The following is a 20891-nucleotide window of genomic DNA, read 5'->3' on the forward strand; positions in this document are numbered from 1 at the left end:
GGAACTGAAGATGCTGGTTTATACCAAAATGCAGGTCTTTGGGATGTTGCAGGGACACCGGAGAACCTACACGGTCATAGGGAGAACGTGCAAACTCCACACTGGCAGCACCTGAGGGATGGAAATTGGCTCTCTGGTGCTGTGAGAATTTAATGCATTCTTAAAAATATATTTCAAAGATAACATCTATTCAGAATAATTTTTTTTAAAACAACAACATCTGCTAGAAACTTCATATAATAGTGTGGTACTCAGTAGTGTTTGCCCTTATCTTTAAAGGTAATTATCATTAAAACATCTTTAAAACACCCTTGCCACTTTGGTGATATCCCTTCCCTTGTTTGAGGAGTGTCCCCACTGGACTCTGCCCCCCCCCCCCCCCCCCCCCCAATGTCCAACAACGGAAGGACCCTAGACTGTGGTCCTGCCCCACAGAGCCTTGGCATTGGCTGCAGCGAGCTTCAGTGCGTCCCTCAGCACGTACTCCCGCAGTCTGGAGCGCGCCAGTTCTTTTACATTTGGTCATTTGCTTTCCACAACGGTGCTTGAAAGGGCTTTCAAAGCAGTATACTTGTGTCAAAGGCGGTCACTAAATTTAAGGTGACATTTATAGTTTTCACAATGAGCTTTGCTGTGCAGAATTCCAGTCTTTTTCAATATTTATCAATGGCGGAGGACAAACAAGTGTTGTCTGATGTTCTTAACTTTCTGATCAGCTGAGAAATACTCGGGTCGGTCTGTTTGCCAAGTGCCAGACTTCAGAGCAGAATGACGGAGCACCTTTCCGGGCTGATGGTGTTTCACTGTGTCTAGTGTTTAGTTTGAGCCAATTCCTTTCAACCTGTGGGAAAGATTCTGTCGTTAACCAAAGAGAATGGGTTCTGTTCACCCAGTCATCGTGTAGCAATTAAGCTCGTTTCTGACATAACTGATTGCTATTTCCCCGCCCACAAAAATAAGTGAGTTGGCAGATACTGTAAGTTGGTCATTGTAAATTGTCCCTCATGTGCAGGGAACTGGGGTGAAATATGGGTGAGGACCAGGGGAGAATTGATGGGAATGTAAGAAGAATAAAATGTGGAATCAAGAAACTGCAGATGCTCAGTTTACAAAAACACTGACACAAAGTGCTGGAGTAACTCCGTGGGTCAGGCAGCATCTCTGGAGAGCGTGGATAGAGTCAGATTGTCATATGTCCCAGATAGAAGGATGAATTTTTTACTTGCAGCAGCACAGCAGAATATGGAAACATAATACAATGTAAACAATATAATAAACGAGAAAATAAAACGTGACAGTGAGTGAGATCAATATGAAAATGGATGTTTGTGTGGACTGTGGGTTGATGTACCTATTTCTGCGTTTAGTGTAGTTTAGTAATACAGTTTGGAAATGGGCCCTACGTTCCACCGATTCCACGCTGCTGACCATCGATCACCCGCACACTAGATCTGTTATCCCGGTTTCACATCCTAACACACAGGAGCCATTTGCAGAAGCCAATTAACCTCCAAACCTGCACGTCTTTTGAAATGTGGGTAGAAGCTGGAGCGCCCGGAGAAAACCCACGCAGTCACAGGGAGAAAGTACAAACTCCGTGCAGACAGCACCCGTGGTCAGGATCGAACCCGGGTCTCTGGCACTGTAAGGCAGCAACTCTCCCACCGTGCCACCCTTCTCCAAGGGTCCACACCGTGTCATGATGGAGAAGACTGCGTGTGCTTCAGATACCTGGAGCTACACCGCTAAACTGTGCCGCCCAACACTGAAGAATATTTATTGCTGCTTGTGGTATTAATGTAACTTTAGTTTATCTCACTGTCGGGTGTTTGGAAGAAACTAATAGCAGACTAATTAATCAGAGTGGAGCTGGAACAGGGTGTTCCATCCACTGCTTTGAAACAATGGTCTATTTTCCACCATGGAATAGCGGCTTCCCTTCCGAGGGGAAGGGAGTTTTCAAAATAAATTATTTTTCTGCTTAGCAGCTTCTGGAATTTGGCAGCAAATTTTATTCACTGTTTTCTCCCAATAGGCAGAGGAATTTAAAGAAAAATACTAGGGGGCAGGGCGTGAAGTTTAAAGGAGATGTACGCGACAAGTATTTTTAGCTGGAAGGTGGTGGATACTTGGAATGCATTGCTGGGAGTGGTGGTGGAGGTAGTTTAGATGTGATGCATTTAAGAGCCTTTTGGAGGAGGGGGAGTGGGGGGGGAGAAGATGGATGAGACTGGTACATTTCCGCAGGGCCCGGTGCCACGACTCCACGTTGTATTTTAATGATTTGGACGAGGCGATTGAAGGCTTTTGCAGATCATACGGAAATGGGTGGAAGCGCAGGTAGTGTAGAGGAAGCAGGGACTATGCAGAAGGACTTGGGCAGGTTGGGAGAGTGGGCAGATGGAATACAGTGTAGCAAAGTGTGGAGTCATGCATTTTGGTAGTAGGAATAAAGGGCATGGACTATTTTCTAAATGGAGAGAGAATCCAGAAATCAGAGGTGCAAAGCTATTTGGGAGTGCTGGTGCAGGATTCCCAAACGGTTCATTTGCAAGTCGAATCGTAGTAAGGAATGCAAACTCAATGCTAGCCTTTATTTCAAGAGGGCTGGAATAACAAAAACAGGGATGTGATGCTGCTTTTGGAGTATTGTGGGCAATTTTGGGTACCATTTCTGAGGAAGGGCTGTCTAGGACTGGAGGTCATTGCCTCAGAATTAAAGGACGTTCCTTTAGGACGAAGGAGATGAGGAGGAGTTTCTTTAGTCAGGGTGGTGAATCTGTGGAATTCTTTGCCACAGAAGGATGTGGAGGCCAAGTCAATGGATATTTTTACGGCAGAGATTTATAGATTCTTGATTAGGTAGGGTATCGGGGGTTAGTGGGAGAAGGCAGGAGAATGGAGTTAAGAGGGAGAGATAGATAGATGGTTGAATGGTGGAGTAGACTTGGGCTGAGTGGTCTAATTCTGCTCCTATCACATAACCTTATTTGTAACTTTGTCAGTGTCAACTCGCGTGTACTGCCTAGGCTGTGTGCAAAACAAAGCATTTCACTGCACCTCGGTACCCCCAGGTACATGTGACAATAAAGTATCACTCATTCACATGGATATGCAGGGAATGGAAGGATATGGATTAAGTGTAGGCAGATTGTCCATACACTGGTTCCATTGTCCATGTCAATAGGCAATAGGTGCAGGAGTAGGCCACTCGGCCCTTTGAGCCAGCACCGCCATTCACCGTGATCATGGCTGATCATCCACAATCGGTACCCCGTTCCTATCTTCTCCCTATATCCCTTGACTCCGCTATCATTAAGAGCCCTATCTAACACTCTCTTGAAAGCATCTAGGTAATTGACTTCCACTGCCTTCTGAGGCAGAGAATTTCACAACTGAATGAAAAAGTTTTTCCTCATCTCCGTTTTAAATGGCCTCCCCCCTTATTCTTAAACTGTGGCCCCTGGTCTTATTGTCCATGTAAGATAGACACAAAATTCTGAAGTAACTCGTCCCGTGTGCTGGCAGAAGATTCTAGAATAAGATTGAAGGTTAGATACCAAAGAACCAAAACATGAGAATATTTTTAATTATAGAACAAAAAAACGCCATGGAAAGAGGGGGAGGCAAATACACTGGATACTGGGAGGCAGATACACTGACAAAAACTGGATAAAATTGCCCTTAATGTGTAGGGAATGGATGAGAAAGTGGAAATTGGAATAGAAACATAGAAAATAGGTGCAGGAGTAGGCCATTCGGCCCTTCGAGCCTGCACCGCCATTCAATATGATCATGGCTGATCATCCAACTCAGTAACCTGTACCTGCCTTCTCTCCATACCCCCTAATCCCTTTAGCCACAAGGGCCACATCTAACTCCCTCTTAAATATAGCCAATGAACTGGCCTCAACTACCTTCTGTGGCAGAGAATTCCACAGACTCACCACTCTCTGTGTGAAGAAATGTTTTCTCATCTCGGTCCTAAAAGACTTCCCCCTTATCCTTAAGCTGTGACCCCTGGTTCTGGACTCCCCCAACATCGGGAACAATCTTCCCGCATCTAACCTCTCCAACCCCTTAAGAATTTTATATGTTTCTATAAGATCCCCCCTCAGTCTTCTAAATTCCAGTGAGTACAAGCCTAGTCTATCCAGTCTTTCTTCATATGAAAGTCCCGCCATCCCAGGGATCAATCTGGTGAACCTTCTCTGTACACCCTCTAAGGCAAGAACGTCTTTCCTCAGATTAGGAGACCAAAACTGCACACAATACTCCAGGTGCGGTCTCACCAATGCCCTGTACAACTGCAGTAGAACCTCCCTGCTCCTAAACTCAAATCCTCTTGCTATGATTGTCAACATACCATTCGCTTTCTTCACTGCAACTAGTTTGAATGTGTGATGGATGGTCGGCATGGACTTGGTGGGCTGAAGGGCCTGTTTCCGTGCTGTATCTCTAAACAACTAACTTCTATTCTTCCTTCTCCAACAAACATCACTGAAATATTTGGCTGGTGCTGTTTTAAAGAGATTGTTTGTGCAGATTGGAAAGATGCCACAAGTGATTTCGCAATAATAGCCACTGAACTTTGGAAAGTAATTGATGGTGAAAAGCTCTTTGAGGTTTTTTTTGTTGTTGCATGAAGTAAATTGTGGTTCTATTACTTTAGCACATGATTGGGTACAGACATTACTGCCCTCAACTGTTCTTCATTGTTCCAATTCCTCTAAAGCCATCAGTGACATTGCTTCATTGCCCACGGGGCAACAACACCAGCATGTTCAACAATCTCTGGTCCGGAATTTTGACGCATCATGAGGGGCGCAGTGGTAGAGTTGCTGCCTCACAGCATCGGTGATCCGGGCTCGATCCTAACTACGGGTGCTGTCTGTACGGAGTTTGTACCTTCTCCCCGTGACCTGCGTGGGGTTTTCTCTGGGTGCTCTGCTTTCCTCCCACAATCCAAATAGGTACAGGTTTGGTGGTTAATTGGCTTTTGTAAATTGCCCCTCGTGTGTAGGATTGTACTATTGGTCGGTGTGGGCCGAAGGGCCTGTTTCCATGCTGTATCTGAAATCTGACCTGGTTAAATAGCCTACCTGAACTAAAGAAACTCACACACCAGCGTTTGAGAAATAGGAGAAATATAGACTGTTCCAGCAGAATTACAATCTGTCAATGAGACAACAACCCTGGAAGAAAAAAGAAGACGACTGGCAATAAAAGACACTTGGACAGATACTAGGATAGGATAGGTCCAGAGAGGTATGGGCCAAACGTGAGTAGGTGGGACCATTATACATGGTCAGCATAGGCAAGTTGGGCTGAAGGGCCTGTTTCCATGCTGTAAAAATCTATGACCAAAAGGTTATTTTAAGGATTTCCAGCATCAGTGTTTAGTTTAGTTTAGTTTAGAGATAAAGCGGCGGAATCAGGCCCTTCGGCCCACCAAGTCCACACTGATCAGCGATTCCCTCACTAACTAACACTAAACTACACATACCAGGGTTAATTTTACACTTATACCAACTAATTAACCTACAAACCTGTACATCTTTGAAGTGTGGGAGGAAACTGAAGATCTCTAAGAAAACCCACTCAGGTCACGGGGAGAACGTACAAACTCCGTAGACAGTACTCAAAGTCAGGATCGAACCCGGGTCTCTGGCGCTGTGAGGCAGTAACTCTACTGCGCCGCCAATCCGTTGATGTGTTTCATGGTTGAAGCTCTTCAAAGAGGTTTTAGAGACGTATAGAAGTTTTATGGACTGAGCCATGATATGGATCTGAGAGAGCTGAGGTTCGGAGTGCCAGCCGAACAATGCGTCATTGTTGCAGACTTGTGGTGGAGTAAGTTTTATTTAATGTCAATGATTCCTTACATCAAAGAGACTGCACTTTAATGGTTGTTGTAAAATCAGCTTCAAATCTAACGCCCGCATTGCACAAAAAGCCATAAAATCATATTTGCCTTGTTGTGCAGGTAATGCTAGTAATCTGTCGAAACGTAATCCAGCTCGATTGCTCCATGCTAAGGTGTGTTTAGAGTTTTTGAGCTTTAGAGCATGGAAACAGGACCTTCAGCCCAACTCATGCATACCACAGGCAGCACAGACGGAAGAGTTGCTGCCTTACAGCTCAGGAGACCCGGGTTCGATCCCGACTACGGGTGCTGTCTGTACGGAGTTTGTACGTTCTCCCCACGACTGTGTGGGTTTTCTCCGGGTGCTCCGGTTTCCTCCCACATCAGAAAAAAGACGTATGTTCATTGGCTTTGGTAAAATTGTCCCTCTTGTGCAGGATACTTTTAGTGTAGGGGATGATCGCTGGTCGGCGTAGACTTGGGTCGAAGGGCCTGTTTCCACACAGAATCTTTAATGTCGAAAAGGCCTGTGTGCTCCACACCATAATGTAACTTACGATACAAGGCCGTAAAAATGATTATTATTTAATAATGCCATTTGGTGTTATCTTAAATATGATCATTACCTACATGAATATACACAGATGGAAAATAGTCATTTAGCATCTTTGCTGTAAAATAGTAAATTGTCCCTAGTGTGTTGGATAGTGTGTGTGCATGGGGTGATAGCTGGTGGCCACTGACTTGGTGGGCTGAAGGACCTCTTTCCATGTTGTATCTCTAATGTATAAAGTCAAGGGTGTGATATAAAATATGTGCAAACTCTTTATTCTGGTCAAATGTGCCCCTACTGAACTCATCAACTAGAATGGTTTTACAAATATCATTTCAGCCACTATGATAAGTATGGCTTCATCTTAAATTAGCCCTCTTAAAATCCACAAACAGAGTTTATTTGGAGGCCGCCTCAGAATGGTGGATCAGATAAAATCTATTTATATTTTGATGATGTGAAGATGGCAAGGACTTACAACCCAATATGTTTCCTTGTGACATTTACAGACTCAAACCATTATTGAAGCTGATTTAATAAAAGATTGCTTAGCTGAAAAGCAGAATATTAAAGAGCGTAGCAAACAAAAGGAAATGGGATTAGAACTAGGAAATTAGCTAGACAAAATATTGGCCGAGACCAAAAAGAAAGGAAAATGTCAAATGTTTCTATTCTGTAATATTCCAGTGATTATTTGGAACATTGACAACCCTTCTCAGTATTTGCAAATTATATGAAAATTAATAAAGACAAAATTTAACACCACAACACATATTTTATATCACACTTTTGACTTTATACATTAGAGATACAGTGTGGAAACAGGCCCTTCGGCCCACCAGGTCAGCGGCCACCAGCGATCACTCAGTACACAAACACTATCCTACACACTAAGGACAATTGACTATTTTACAGCAAAGATGCTAAATGACTATTTTCCATCTGTATATATTCATGAAGGTAATGATCATATTTAAGATAACACTAAACGGCATTATTAAAGTATTTGGTAAAATCAACTTGGGAAGATTGGAACTTGATGTGTCTTCAGATCTGGATATTATCCATCCAAAGATAATTTTTTAAAAATTGGATCTAATGCTCTAGTGAGTCTGAATATCTGTGTATTTAACAGTTACATAATGTCCGGGTAGTACCTTTGAATTTGAAGCTGCCTCAAGTGCCTACTGGGTTTCAAGAAAATGAAGAAATGAAAGGCAGGGAACAATAGCATCATTGACTGGACATCCTGCCAGTGGGGACTTGCCAGAGAGGATCCTGAGACGGAGGTCGGGCCGGAGGCCAAGGATGGCAACGCCGGTCACGGGTGGGCCAAGTGGGTGCTGGAGGACGGACGAGTCACCCAGAACGAAGGAGGACCCAGCGTGTGGGGGGGGGGGGGGGACCACCGAGAGGTGAAGGACAAAGGAGGACCCAGCATAGGGGGGGGGGGGGGGACCACTATGAGGGGAGGAAGAACAAAGAAGGACCCGGGGTGGGGGGGGGAGGGGTGATGATGGGGGGAGGGGAACCACCGAGAGGTGAATAAAGGAGGATCCAGCATGGGGGGGGGGGATCCACCGTGAGGGGGTGGAAGACTAAAGGAGGACCCGGTGTGGGGGGGGGGGCACCGTGAGGGGAAGAACAAAGGAGGACCGGGCGTGGGGGGTGGGGGGGGAACCACCGTGAGGGGGAGGAAGAACAAAGGAGGACCCAGCGTGGGGGGGGGGCACCATGAGGGAGGAAGGACTAAGGAGGACCCGGAGTGGGGGGAGCAACGGATACAATAAAGAATCATCCATTCATTCAAGTCCTTAATGACCATTTGGAGAGAGGAATGCAAACCATGTTACTGTAAAAGCGGGTTAGGGATGTTATGTTACATGTCGGTGAGGCTGCGTTTGGAATAATGTGTTCAGTTTTGCTCACTCTGCTGTAGGAAAGATGTCATTAAGCTGGAAAGAGTGCAGAGAAGATTTAGGAGGATGTTGCCGGGACTCAAAGGCCTGAGCTACAGGGAGACGTTGAGTAGGCTCGGACTTCAAGAGGCTGAGGGGAGATCTTAGGTGTATAAAATCATGAAGGGAATAGACAGGGTGAATGCACAGAATATTTAACTCCAAGTAGGGGAACCAAAAAGCAGAGGACGTAGGTGAGAGGGGAAAGATTTAATAGGAACCTGAGGGGCAACTTTTTCACATACTGAGGATGATAACTTCCTCACTCCCAAATACGAGACAAGATGACATCACCGCCTGCGCGCCCTACGTGACCTCAACCAGCCAGCGGCCACGTGCTCCCGCTCCATCTATAGCGGCCGCCCGGGCTCGGGGCGGTGATGTCACCCTTTGTTCCTTATTTGGGAGTGAGGAAGTTGGCAACCCTACTAATACGGGACAAGGGCGGTCCCGTATGAGAAAAACTAATTTAGCCCAAAATGCGGGATGGCCCGGCTAATACGGGACAGTTGGCAACCTTAGTGATGACTATATGGTATGACCTGCTAGAGGGGGTAGAAAGGTTTCCCTCTAAACCTATCCTTTCCATGTACCTGTCTAAATGTTTCGTAAAAAGTTGCAATAGTACCTGCCTCAACTACCTCCTCCGGCATTTCGTTCCAGGCACCCACCACCCTTTGTGTGAAAAAGTTACCCCTCAGGTTCCTATTAAATCTTCCCCCACCCCCTTCACCTTAAACCTGGGTCCTCTGGTACTTGATTCTCTTGGCCAGAGTCGGGGAATCTTTTCCTAGATTGGATTATGAATCCAATCCTGGATCAGTTAGAAATCGAAGCACAAAGTTTGCTTTTGAAGGAGTGGTTTTCAATGTAACCTTTGAACTGGCAAATGGATGAACAGGGCTGTTCTGTCTCCAATGAAATATTCCTGTGAAGTCTATACTGCATGATATATGTGTGTTTGTGCTCCTGATAAGAGTTGATCTTTAAACCCAGATTTCCGCTGTTCTCAATTCTATCTGCAACAACTCCCACATAATATCCTTGGAGGAAAATTTAGATTCGCCCTGGCCTCGAATTGTCTTATTTCTCCGTAATTATATCTTTAGAACAATGATTGATGATTTTGCTTGAAAATGCGTGTGTGCTGACAGAAACACTATTTTACACCATTTGGCCACTATATTTAATAGTTTGGTAATTCCACAATGTAATGTGTACATAAAATTGATGTAATGGATCATTAACAATTTCATTACCTTGCGGGTACGAATCAAAGAAATGATGTATCTCCAAGTTATTGAAGAATTTTCAATCCCAAATCTAATTACAGAGGGTAAAACGATTGTGAAACTGAACTGATATTATTTATGCAGTAATTGCCTTTTAGGTGTTGTGTATATCCAAGAATTTCAATGGAATACATCTGTCAAATTAATCGTTACATGTGCTGGTAGATTCTACCGTGTTTTGGTTAAGATGTAATGAATTAAAATGATGTTTCCAATTACCCAGGCTGTTCAGTCAAATATTGATGAAATGTTTATTAATAGTCCAATTTTTTTTAAGGTCATGAATATTCTGGTGAATCCTTCTGAACTAACATCACATTGATCTTACAGAGCTGTATAAAATCATGAGAGGAATAGATTGGGTTGACGTACAATGTCTCTTGCCCAGAGTTGGGGAATCGAGGACCAGAGGACATAGGTTTAAGATGAAGGGGAAAAGATTTAAAAGGAATCCGAGGGGTAACTTTCACGCAAAGGGTGGTGGATGTATGGAATGAATTGCCAGAGGAGGTAGTTGAGGCAGGGACTATGTCAACATTTTAGAAACAGACAGGTACATGGATAGGACAGGTTTAAAGGGATAGAAACATAGAAAGTAGGTGCAGGAGTAGGCCATTCGGCCCTTCGAGCCTGCACCGCCATTCAATATGATCATGGCTGATCATCCAACTCAGTATCCTGTACCTGCCTTCTCTCCATACCCCCTGATCCCTTTAGCCACAAGGGCCACATCTAACTCCCTCTTAAATATAGCCAATGAACTGGCCTCAACTACCTTCTGTGGCAGAGAATTCCACAGATTCACCACTCTGTGTGAAAAAAAATGTTCTCATCTCGGTCCTAAAAGACTTCCCCCTTATCCTTAAACTGTGGCCCCTTGTTCTGGACTTCCCCAACATTGGCAACAATCTTCCTGCATCTAGCCTGTCCAACCCCTTAAGAATTTTGTACGTTTCTATAAGATCCCCCCTCAATCTTCTAAATTCCAGCGAGTACAAGCCAAGTCTATCGAGTCTATCCAGATATGAGTCAAATGTAGGCAGGTGGGACTAGTGTAGCTGAATCATCTTGGACCGTGTGGGCAAGTTGGGCTGAAGGGCCTGTTTCCACACTGGAAGTACCGTTGACAATTTTACCAATGCAGGATATTCATTGTCTTGTCTTTCTCTGTAAGACATTGAAGGCAGATATATTGCTGCATTTCGTAGTGCAGAGCAGTAAATATAAAAGATTTTTTAAAAATAGTCTATCATTTACACATCCACCCTAGTGTGTGAGTGGATGAGTAAATGGGTAATATAGATCTGTGTGGCACGGTGGCGCAGCGGTAGAGTTGCTGCCTTGCAGCGCCAGAGACCCGGGTTCCATCCCACACTCCAAAGGTGTGCAGGTTTGTAGGTTAATTGGCTTCGGTAAATTGTAAATTGTTCCTAGTGTAGAGGATGGTGCTAGTGTACAGGTTGACCACTGGCCAGAGCCAACTTGGAGGGCCGAATGGCCTGTTTCCGCACTGTATCTCTAACGTCTAACGTAAAGTCTTAACATTCACTTGACCATTATTTCGCTCATATTAGAATGGAGGAGAGAATGTCAAAGAGAATGTTTCCTTTAACAGTTGAAAAGCGTTGAATTACGTGAATGGGGACTGTGTTTGCAAGAGCTGAACCTGCCACTTTTGTGACTACCATTGTTACTTTTTTATTGTTGCTTGATGTTGTAGCCTGCGTCTACATTCGACATAAAAGCAATAGAGCCTTCTTGGTAAGTTCTGAACTTTTGAATTATTTTTGAGTCCAGGAACAGCCCTCAGCTGGAAACCAAGAGCAAATATGTAAGGGCAGTTACCATTATATTACCTGGTAGGTCAACAAATTACATAATTAAGTCAACAAAGCATAGTGCTATTGACTTTTGTAGAAGAGTAGGCTTTCCTGAAAGTTTACAATATCATCTACTTTGCATTTTGGAAGTCATTCCTTTACAGATTCATATTTAAATGAAAAGTTTTTTGACTCAAAATTTCCCCTTTGCCTTCTATACTATTGTGATCGTAAACGTCTGTTATGCTAGATTAAAGTCTAGCGACCTGTGGGGATATGGCTACTTACGTCAGGGTTGGGTTGGGACGGGTGTGGGAATGCCAACTTCCTCACTCCCAAAGACGGGACAAAGGGTGACGTCGCCGCCCCGCGCCCCACGTGACCTCACCCAGCCAGCGGCCACGTGCTCCCGCTCCACCAATGGCGGCCGCTACTAATACGGGACAAGGGCGGTCCCGTATGTGATAAACTAATTTAGCCCAAAAGACGGGATGTCCCGACTAATACGGGACAGTTGGCAACCCTAGTTGGGTGGACGTCATGCCAAGACATTAGGTTTCAGGCTGATCTGTGGCGGACTGGCCTGGAGTTCTATCTAGATCAGTTGACATTGCGTCACTGGGTGGTAGCTATGTTACATTGGCACCCAGCCAGGGAGCTGCCATAAATGATGAGTAGAATTAGGCCATTCGGCCCATCAAGTCAACTCTGCCATTTAATCATGGCTAATCTATCTCTCCCTCCTAACCCCATTCTCCTGCCTTGTGCCTTCCTGCCACCGAGAATGAAGATGGACCCGGCTTGGGGAAGGGGCCACCGAGAACAAAGAAGGTCCATTGTGGACCACGTTGAACACTTTGTAACTTAGTCAACGTCCTATACGTTGCGACTCTTCGCATATCTTGTGTATGGTATTTACACTGTGACGTCATATGTGATAATCAAGTGTCAATCAATCAATAAAGTATCTATCAATGCCCCTCTTTTACACTGATTTTGTATGAATTTCCAGCATGTGTTTCCCATTCAGATTATTAGTCCAACTTTGTCCGCCCTCCAACTCTCTTTTCCAGCTTTCCCCCGCCTCTACTACAAGAAGGGCCCTGATCCGAAACAATGCCTGTCCATTCCCTCCACAGATGCTGCCTGACTTGCTGAGTAACTTCGGAGCTTTGCGTTTTACTCCAGATTCCAGCATCTGCAGTTCATTCTGTCACCTGACACTGGGATAACCTTATCTCATGGATACAGGTCACCAAAGGTTTATAAAAAGAATAGATGAACAAAATGTAGGCACAAAGTGCTGGAGTAACTCAGCGGCTCAGGCAGCATCTCTGGAGAACATGGATAGGTGACGTTTCACAGAGTGCTGGAGTAACTCAGCGGGTCAGGCAGCATCTCTGGAGAACATGGATAGGTGACGTTTCACAGAGTGCTGGAGTAACTCAGCGGGTCAGGCAGCATCTCTGGAGAACATGGATAGGTGACATTTCACAGAGTGCTGGAGTAACTCAGTGGGTCAGGCAGCACCTGTGGAGAAAAGGAATAGGTGATGTTTCGGGTCAATAGACAATAGAAAATAGGTGCAGGAGAAGGCCATTCGGCCCTTCGAGCCAGCACCGCCATTCAATGTGATCATGGCTGATCATTCTCGAGACCCAGCTCCAGACAGTTCATTTCTAACTTCTACCCACTTTAGACCTTTCCATTTCAAACTCTCCAGGGATGCTGCCTGACCCGCTGAGTTACTCCAGCATGTTGTGTCTGTCTTCGGTGTAGACCAGCATCTGCAGTTCCTTTCTACGCAGATTAACGGAAGCCCAAACCAATTGCAAATAATTTTTCAAAAACATGAACAATATTTCGCTACTTTCAGTTGATTGACTGACCATGCTCATTCCAGGAAGTGAGTTTGGGAGAACTTCCAAGTTTTAAATGAGCTAACAACTAATGAGGAAATGTTGATGGCTATTAAATCTGTTTGAAGCTTCAGATTTTATAAAACAATCATATTTAATACACAGGAAAGGCTGAACAGAAAGCATGTGTTAATTGAATGGCGTGGCATTTTACTTGTATATTTTGTGATTTCCTGCAAGTTAATTTAGTTTGAACATGTGCAACTGAATTGTGCCAATCTCCTGGGGGATTGAGGTCATGTTGGTACAATTGAAATATGTTTCAGGATTGGAATCTATTTTGTGTAAGTAACCGCATTAGATTCTGGGTTTTGTGTGAGAAAAACAAATGATAAATTACTCCTGTGATTACCGGTGTGTTCCAGAGCAGAGTCCCCACCATTCACTCCATCTACACCACTCGATGCCTTGGAAAAGCAGCCAACATCATTTTAGTTTAGCTTAGAGCTACAGCACAGAAACAGGCCCTTCGGCCCATTGAGTCTGCTCCAACCAGCGATCCCCACACATTGACACTATCCTACACGCACTAGGGTCAATTTACACATTTACCAAGACAATTAACCTGTAAACCTGTACGTCTTTGGAGTGTGGTAGGAAACCGAAGATCTCAGAGAAAACCCACGCAGGTCACTAGGAGAACGTACTAACTTCGTGCAGACAGCACCCGGGTCTCCGGCGCTGCAAGCGCTATAAGGCAGCAACTCTACCGCTGCCCACAGTGGTCCTGAGAATCTTCACAATCAGAAAAATTGTGCTTTCTATATTTTTCATGGACTTTTTTAAGCAGCAGGCAAGGTTGAGCCTGCGAATGGCTCGATTGCAATCATGTGTTGTCTTTCCGCTGACTGGTTAGCACGCAACAAAAGCTTTTCACTGTAGCGCTGTAAACTAAACTAAACAAGTTGATGCAGCTGCTATGGATTTTAACGAAGTTTAGAGTTCATTAGATCATAAGTGATAGGAGCAGAATTAGGCCATTCGGCCCATCAAGTCTACTCCACCATTCACTCATGGCTGATCTATCCCTCCTAACCCCATTGTTCTGCCTTCTCCCCATAACCCCTGACACCCGTACTAATCAAGAATCTATCTATCTCTGGCTTAAATATATCCACTGACTTTGCCTCCACAGCCTTCTGTGGCTTCTGTGAAGTTGTCTGTAATGCTGTAGTTCTGGCGACATAAATAATATATAGTATTTTTTGGCAAATTTAAGTTCCACAAATGTCAACGCAGGGTGTGAAGTTGTGTCTTAACCCCAGCACCACAACCATGTACAAGGTTTGGAGACCCTTAGGACATTTTCTTTGAAGGAGGTAAAACATGCAGAAAGTGCAATGGATGTACACTGCATGGATTTTAGAACAGTTTAGGGGTTTTCTAAGCCCGTGCAGAATTAGAAATGCAATCTGACACACAAAATGCTGGAGTACCTTAGTGGGTCGGGCAGCATCTCTGGAGAACAAAATAGGTGACGTTTCTATTTTTACACACTTTTTTATTTATTCACCTGTTATTTTTATAACATTTATTTTATAACATTTTTATAATTAAGGGGTTGGATACGTTAGAGGCAGGAAACATGTTCCCAATGTTGGGGGAGTCCAGAACCAGGGGCCACAGTTTAAGAATAAGGGGTAGGCCATTTAGAACTGAGATGAGGAAAATCCTTTTCAGTCAGAGAGTTGTAAATCTGTGGAATTCTCTGCCTCAGAAGGCAGTGGAGGCCAATTCTCTGAATGCATTCAAGAGAGAGCTAGATAGAGCTCTTAAGGATAGCGGAGTCAGGGGTTATGGGGAGAAGGCAGGAACGGGGTACTGATTGAGAATGATCAGCCATGATCACATTGAATGTCGGTGCTGGCTCGAAGGGCCGAATGGCCTCCTCCTGCACCTATTGTCTATTGGGTCCACTTGGTCTAGTTGTTATATAAAGGCTGCTAATGGATGAGTTGGGCCGAAGGGTCAGTTCTCGTGCCGTGTGATTTATGACTTTATGGTGACATTGTTGTAAAAGAAAAGAATAGCAATAATTCTATTAATGGAAACATGACTCCACTGCTGGAAGAGATTAAAGGGATTTTATATACAGTTCACCGAACATTAAAAGCAGCACCTCAGATCGGTAAGATTAGGAAAAAATCCAACTGTGCTGAGAAATTAATCCATCACATGCCAAGTGTACAATGTAGTCGGTTAACTTCAATGGAACGACTAAGTTTCAGAACCAAATACAACGTGCTTACCCGTATCATGTACAGCACGTATTACAAATGTAAGGTGGCACGGTGGTGCAGTGGTAGAGTTGCTGCCATACAGGGCCAGAGACCCAGGTAGGATCCTGACTACGGGTGCTGTCTGTATGGAGTTTGTATGTCCTCCCTGTGACTATGGGGAATTTCTCCGGGTGCTCTGGTTTCCTCTCACACTCCAAAGACCTACAGCTTTGCAGGTTAATTGGCTTTGGTAAAAATTGTAAATTGTCCCTTGTGTGTAGGATAGCACCAGTGCTAGTTGGTCGTCACAGACTCTGGGCCGAAGGGCCTGTTTCCGCGCTGTATCTCTAAACTAAACTAAACTGAGTGCCAATTTGTGTCATCTAAATTTTATCTTAGGATGCAGCTATTTAAAATCCAAAAGATAAATGTGAGTTGATGCAAAACATAAAATCTCACTCGGAGCTTTGTGATCATAGAAACATAGAAAAATAGGTGCAGGAGGAGGCCATTTGACCCTTCGAGCCAGTACCGCCATTCATTGTGAGCATGGTTGATCATCCACAATCAGTAACCTGCACCAATGCCCAACGGGTCCACTTGGTCTAGTTGTTATATAAAGGCTGCTACTAGGCCGAAGGCAGAAATGATATAACCTTCAAGATTAGATTGGATAGAACGATGAAGCAATATTTGACACAGAGTTTGTAAATATAGAGACATAGTCATACAGCCTGGAAACAGGCCTTCCAGCCCAACTTACACCGACCAACATGCCCCATCTACACGAGTCCCACCAACCTGCATTTGGCCCATATCACTCTAAACCTATCCTATCCATGTACCTGTCTAAATGTTTTTTAAACATTGCAATAATCCCTGCCTCAACTACCTCATCCGGCAGCTCGTTCCATACACCCACCAACCTTTGTGTGAAAAAGTTACCCCTCAGATTCTGAGGCAGAGAATTCCACAGATTCACAACTCAACGATTCAATGAGACTATTGTCACACGTACCTGGGTACAGTGAGATTCTTTGTTTTTGTGTAGAATGTATACAAAGAGCTGAAGGTAGACACAAAATGCTGGAGTAACTCAGTGGGTCAGGCAGCATCTCGGGAGAGAAGGAACGGGTGACGTTTCGGGTCCAGACCCTTCTTCGTACACAAAGAGTCGTCACATATCCAACGCGGACAAAGTTACAAAAGTATTCATTAGAGTCCCGATGGACCTCCTTGGTTCTCAACGTCTCGGAGTCTGAAGAAGAGTCCCAACTTGAAACGTCACCCCTTCATTTACTTCAGAGATGCTGCCCATCCCGCTGAGTTACTCCAGCACTTTGTGTCTATCTTTGGTGTAATCCAGCACCTGGTCTCCAAGTCATTGGGAAAGCTGGGCTCAGGAAGGAAGACAATAGACAATAGACAATAGGTGCAGGAGTAGGCCATTCAGCCCTTCGAGCCAGCACCGAAGGGTGACTTCTTCAATCTCTTCAATCAACCACATTGGACAGCGTTGATCTTGGCCGAAGTGCTTACGATTCCCACAACGAACCTGATGCAACTTTTGTGCAGGAAGGAACTGCAGATGCGGGTTCACACCAAAGAAAGACACAAAATGCTGGAGTAACTCAGCGGATCAGGCAGCGTCCCTGGAGAGAAGGAATGGGTGAGGTTTCGGGTTGGGACTCATCTTCAGGCGGAGAGTCAGGGGAGAGGGAAACTAGAGGTATGAAAAGGGTTCAGAAAGATGGACCAAGGAAAGGTGGAGCCCACAATGGTCCATTGTTGGCTGTGGAAGAGGTGATAACAATGGATGCGAACAGTACAACTAGAAGGGCGGCTCGCGTGGAGGGAAGAGCATAGGGAGAGGGAATGCAAGGGGCACTTGAAATTAGAGAAATCAACATTGATACCACTGCCCAACTTTTCTTCCTCCTCTTCCTTCCCGTTTTAGTTTGTGACCATTTTCAACATCAGCTTTATTTCACACTTGTTTGAAAAGCGGTTTGTGAGAAATGGCAAAATTAGCTACTATTCCAGGTGAAAATATTGTGTTATGTGGAAGGGGATAAAGGACTATCTCTCACGGAAATATCTTTGGTAAACGACCCGCTGTGGTTTATTTAGTGAGGTATGTCTCTATGTGCTGCCAGGTTTTGGTACAAAGATATTTGCGCTTGTCGAGTCCTTTATCCTCTCCGACACAATATAATAATTCTTCAGCAGTTAATAGTGTTGGGTTCAGTGGCTGTAGGAACACTTGCCCTTCGTCTAACTGTTGACAGAGTGTTCTGAGCAAACAGGGCTTGGTAGAAGATTCCTTTAGTTGCAATCAATGGTTGGGGGGGGGGGGGGGGGGGGAGCGGAGAGGAGGGGGGGGGAGATCAGAGGAATTCCCCTGCAGAGTAAATATCAAGGACTTGAAGGATACACACATTTCTCTAAGAACGACTTTATAAAGCCCCCCTCCCTTCCCGCACCCACTACATGTGAAGTGGTCACATACAAATTCCATGTTTGCTCTTGGACATGACTAACAGGCCCTTCTATAACAGGGACCAGCACCAGTATCTCCTGGTTACACTGGAAAGCGAAACTCAGCTTGTCCACACCAGAGAAACAGACCCAATCTGTTCCAGCTTCCTCGCCCACATCCCCTACCCCCCCATTTCCATCTCTCTCCAACGGTGGTAGAGTTGCTGCCTCACTGCACCAGAGACCCGGGTTCGATCCTGACCACGGTTGCTGTCCGTACAGGGTTTGTATGTTCTCCCCGTGACCCCGTGGGTTTTTTACTGGGTGCTCCGGTTTCCTCCCACACTCCAAAGACGTGCAGGTTTGTAGGTTAATTGGATTCTGTGAAATTGCCCCTCGTGTGGAGGGAGTGGATGAGAAAGTGGGATAGCATAGAGATATTGGGAATGGGTGATTGATGGCTGGTGTGGAGTCAATGGGCTGAAGGGCCCTTGTATCCTTGTATCTTTCAATCCATCCATTCATTCATTCATTCATTCATCCATCCAATTCAAAGACTTGCATAAACGGGTCGGTGCAGACTCGATGGGCCAAAAGGCCTGTTTCCACACAGTATCTCTAAATCACTAACCATACTTCAAAACTGGCTGTAGGGCGGTTTGGGTCATGAGATCATAAGTGACAATAGGTGCAGGAGGAGGCCATTCGGCCCTTCGAGCCAGCACCGCCATTCAATGTGATCATGGCTGATCATTCTCAATCAGTACCCCGTTCCTGCCTTCCCCCCATACCCCCTGACTCCGCTATCCTTAACAGCTCTATCTAGCAGTAGTGACAGGAGTAGAATTAGACCATTCAGCCCATCAACTCTACTCCTCCATTCAATCATGGCTGATCTATCTCTCCCTCCTAACCCCATTCTCCTGCCTTCTCCCCATAACCTCTGACGCCCACACTAATCAAGAATCCATCTATCCCTGCCTTAAATGTGACTTTGTCTCCACAGCCTTCTGTGGCAAAGAATTCCACAGATTCACCACAACCTCTGACAAAAGAAATTCATCCTCGTCTCCTTCTTATAATTCTGAGGCTGTGGCCTCTAGTCCTAGACTCTCCCACTAGTGGAAACACCCAGGGCCGTTTTTACAGCATTATGGGCCCCCGGGCAAAGCAGTGTACTGGGGCCCCCACCGTTACTCTCCCCACCCCCCTTTCCCTACCAGCCCCCCCCCTGTCGTGCCGGCGAAAAGCACTTACCGAAAAGCACTTAGCGATGGACTTAGGGTGCTACATTGTTGCGAAAAGCACTTACAGATCGCTGTGAGAAGCACTTAGGGACCGAAAATGTTGCGAAAAAAGCACTTACTGAACCTACATTTTTGTAGTATTTATATTTATTTATTGCAAGTCACTTAACATACACAGATCAGCATGGGGCCCCTATGCTCGTGGGCCCCCGGGCAAGTGCCCATCAGGCCCATGCGTTAAGGCGGCCCTGGGAACATCCTCTCCACATCCACTCTATCCAGGCCTTTCACTATTCTATCATCTAGAAAGGCAACTAGGTGATAGAGTCAGAGTGATACAGTGCGGAAACAGGCCCTTACGTTTCCACACTGACCAACATGTCCCAGCTACACTAGTCCCACCTGTTTGCCTTTGCCCATATCCCTCTAAACCTGCCCTCTCCATGGACCTGTCTATTTGCTTCTTAAACGTTGCGATCGTACCTGCCACAACTAGCTCCTCCGGCAGCTCGTCCCATACACCCACCACCCTTTGTGTGAAAAAGTTGGCCCTCAGGTTCCTATTAAATCTTTCCTCCCCCCCCCTCCCCCTCATCTTAAACCTTTGTCCCCTGGTCCTGGACTCCCCTACTCTGGGCAAGAGAGTGAGTGTGTGAGCCACAAACAGAGACAAGCGGTGTCACAACATCTTCCCAGGTGTATCTAGCCCGGATTAAAACTGGAAACGTGTAGGAAGGAACTGCAAGTGCTGGTTTAAACCGAAGATGGGCATAAAAAGCTGGAGTGACTCAGCGGGTCGGGCAGCGTCTCTGGAAAAGAATGGAATGGGCGACGTTTCAGGGTCTCGACCCGAGACGTCGCCCATTCCTTCTCTCCAGAGACGCTGCCCGTCCCACTGAGTCACTCCAGCGTTTTGCGTCTATCTTCGGTCAACAAACGGGAAACCTTTGCCCCCATCCACACCGGGCTCAATGGTTATTCATCCACACCCAGCCCGTGGCAGACCCTGAATGGGAAGGAACTGCAGATGCCGCTTTAAAGCGAAGATAGACACAAAAGGCTGGAGTAACTCAGATTGTGAAACCTGTATATATATGATATGATATGATGATGATTGTGCACTGTCCATAGAAGGTATTTATTTCACAAAATGCTGGAGTAACTCAGCAGGTCAGGCAGCATCTCTGGAAACATAGAAACATAGAAAATAGGTGCAGGAGGAGGCCATTCGGCCCTTTGAGCCAGCACCACCATTCATTGTGATCATGGCTGATCATCCACAATCAATAACCCGTGCCTGCTTTCTCCCCATATCCCTTGATTCCACTAGCCCCCAGAGCTCTATCTAACTCCCTGGAGCTCTATCTAATCCCCAGAGCTTTATCTAACCCCCGCTGAGTTGCTCCAGCTTTTATGTCTCGCCCATCCATGGGCAGACTGTGGGGGGGGGGGGGGGGGGGGTCAGTCTGAAACTCAGCAGAGTGATGGGGGAGAAAGGTGGTATGGACTGAACGTGACGAGCTGCCCCGGGCGGGCGCT

This window comes from Rhinoraja longicauda, chromosome 22 (genome assembly GCF_053455715.1).
Source record: "Rhinoraja longicauda isolate Sanriku21f chromosome 22, sRhiLon1.1, whole genome shotgun sequence".
Taxonomy (NCBI): domain Eukaryota; kingdom Metazoa; phylum Chordata; class Chondrichthyes; order Rajiformes; family Arhynchobatidae; genus Rhinoraja; species Rhinoraja longicauda.